The sequence below is a fragment of the Etheostoma cragini genome, chromosome 22, assembly GCF_013103735.1.
Source record: "Etheostoma cragini isolate CJK2018 chromosome 22, CSU_Ecrag_1.0, whole genome shotgun sequence".
In the NCBI taxonomy this organism is placed as follows: Eukaryota; Metazoa; Chordata; class Actinopteri; order Perciformes; family Percidae; genus Etheostoma; species Etheostoma cragini.
The window spans coordinates 7484721-7487750 of record NC_048428.1 but is presented as its reverse complement, the minus strand read 5'-3'; the positions used below and the strand labels follow the sequence as shown (position 1 = coordinate 7487750).

At 38.2% G+C, this 3030-nt stretch overlaps 1 long non-coding RNA gene across 1 annotated transcript in view; it reads left to right on the top strand.

Annotated features, from left to right (window-relative positions):
- LOC117937711 overlaps positions 1-2688 on the top strand; it is a 17813-nt gene extending 15125 nt beyond the window's left edge. The window contains exons 2-3 of the long non-coding RNA XR_004655218.1: positions 141-143; positions 2678-2688. This is a non-coding gene — a long non-coding RNA (uncharacterized LOC117937711). The remainder of the gene's footprint in view (positions 1-140; positions 144-2677) is intronic.
- Positions 2689-3030: the final 342 nt, after the last annotated feature.

Sequence of the window (3030 nt, the reverse complement as noted above, 5' to 3'; positions counted from 1 at the left end):
GCAGTTCTGAAGGCAAAAGGGGGTCCAACCCGTTACTAGCATGGGGTACCTAATAAAGTGGCCGGTGAGTGTATGTTGCCAATTTCATTTCCTTGTGATGAGACGAGTGTGAGTCGAACATCTCACATTTACAGCTAAAGACCGTTCAACCTGTATACATTTGAATGTTGAAAGCGGCTGCTGTTTCAATCCTGTCGGTTCTCTGCAGAGGGCAGGGCGGCTCCGTTCCCCCCAAGACTGACTGACTGTCTCTCACACACGCACACGCACACACACACACACACACACAATGCAGGAAAAACCGGACATGAGACATACAGGATGATGTAAATTGAGGACCCCTACGCTTGTTAGGTGTTAGAGCCTAAGTAGAATGATAAGTTAAGGTCCAATGATCAAACCAAGTGAATGTGTCCCAGCCAATGATAGGAAATTAACTAACAATGTAAAGATCAACAAGCCACTGACAGACATGTTCCTTCATGTTCATATTTGATTAATTCAATAAATTGTTATTTTTTGTCTTAAATCCACCAGCCATTCCCAACATTTTTAGCATCCTGAGCCTTTTTGGTAAGGTTACTAGGCAAATCAGCCTACAGTAGTTTTATTCTCCCCAAAACAAGTTTCCTTTGTATTTATAAACCAATAAAATTAAAAACTCAACTTTTTTTTGCAACTTTCTCTTTCACTTTTGTTGCTATTTTTTACAAAAGCTTCCGCAACAATCTCTAAAAAATTTCTGCAAAATCCTGGAGTGACTGTCTATGGCAGAGTGGAGGCCACACACAGGTACACAGACAATATGTGAAAAACAGTATCATGTCTGCCTCAGGAGCATACACTTTTTTTGCATTCCACCTCTCCAGTAAAACAGTGGTAGAAAACAGTAATGCATGCAGTAAAATTTATAATAGACTTGAGCCTTTACATCATCTCTCTGAAGTGTGTGTGGCTACATCAAATTATGCAAACACTAAATATTTTCCAAAACAGGCAATACTAGATTTACTGGCAACTAAAGCAATATATAACCATAAGTCCAAAAAAAAAAGTCAAACCTTGCAGAGGAAAACAACAAAGTTTGAGGAAAGAGGACAGAGGATATACTCTTGTGAAAGAATTTTTGGCTTCAGGCCCTGGTCTGACTGGGATGCAGATTATCCATCTAAATAGTCCAGAGAGTGTCATCCCAATTTTTGAAAAAGGTTTTTACAAAAGACAACAACTGGTTCCAAATGTTGGCGTTTAATCCCAATATTTACAGAGAATTGTATTGTAAAATGTGACCTAGGTCCTCTGTTCTTTTGGCCTTTAATACTTTTAGAATACAGCTATAATAAGATAACTTACAAAGGTAACTTACTTACAAAATATCTCCAAGGTGCACTCGGTTTTTCCAAAACTTTCATGCACATCTCACAGGCTTCTTTAGCGGATGGAGTTTGCTTCACTTTTATAGAGAATCTATGACATTTTGACAATTTCCAAATCATACAGTAGGCTAAGACGTGGACAAGGGGTCACAAGGAAGATCTCAGAGGTCACGAGATGATTAGCAAAGGAAAGCAGAAAAAACATATATGCATATTTTTTTCAGACTTTCATTTCAGCCCTAATCTTGTCTTGTAAATTACAAGACATTTCCATCGTACGCTTCTAAAAACTATCAATCAATCTAGGAACTCACAACCTGTGGGCCACAGCAAGAGACCACTTATTGGACGTTGGTTTTATATGAGGGATTACAAGTTAAAATGGCGTCCATCACAGTTCAGTCATGCCTTTACTCCTGGTACCTCCCACGTACTATAGGAGGGTCAAATTTGTTGAGGTAAGAACATTCATTAGGGGGAGAGAGAGAGATAACAGCGGTTTTGCTGGAGTTGTTTGAGTTGATTTTGTTGCTCTAAAGAAAAAAGAAACATTGCATGGCTGTTTAGGCTTGTCACCTTTGCTCCTCTTGGACATTATTTACCACTAGCTGCTACGAAGGAGTTTGCTACGGTTATTCTACGATCACTAACGTACAATACTTGGCAACAGGTGAAAAGAGGGGGAAGGTTGTGCAACTAGTGAAAATTAATTTAACTTCTACGGCAAAGAAGTGAAGAAAACAGCTTTTTCGTTGGGTCATCGATAGCAGTTCCATGACCGTGGAGAGGAAAGGTTTGTTTCTCACTGGATTTGTCGTCTATAAAGGTTAAAGAAAGAAATTAGCCGGGGAGCGCTATATCCAAAATGGCTGCCGTCAGCCTAACTGGAAATTAAGTTTGTAATGGTTTTGCCCACATTGCTGCATAATAAATGGTTTCTGAAACTATTTGGTTCAAGAACTTCATAAATAATGTAATTTATTGCTTTGAATAATTTCTGACCTTCAAATCTGAGATGGCCACCAATTTTTGTCTCTTTAAATGTCCATTTTTCAAAATTGTCAAAGAGCCTTAACATTAGGCTCAAATGAAAGCAGTTATGGAAATTAAAGTTACAACATAAACATAGGTCCTCAGATGAAAGCAGGGGCACAGAGGAGATTCTTTAACTTGGAGATGTTATTATAAAAAAAAATGTGTCAAATTAAATTACATTTGACACATTTTTAACCAAAGTGACTTACAACCAGTGACGTGCAGTGTTTTCAGTAAGAGGCTAGGCACTGAGTTATGAAAGCCAGATTACCTAATTTGATTAATAATCAAAACAGTACGCTAAACGTTGCGCACAAGCGCGGCACACGCACAGTCGATAGCAAGACATTTCCAATCAATCTATCAATTAAAATCAATCTAATGTATTTATATAACACTTTACAGCAACCAGCAGGGTCCAAAGTGCTTAACAGAATGAGTAATATTACATCATACAATAGAAAGAGTGAACATATCAAACAGTAAAATCAGAAAAGGTCACAAAGAAACAAAAGAATGATATTGTCACACCACTGCTCCGTATTAAAAGCGAGACTCAACAGATATGTTCTGAGTTTGGACCTAAAAAGAGCGACATCTGTAACAGTGCGAATATCGG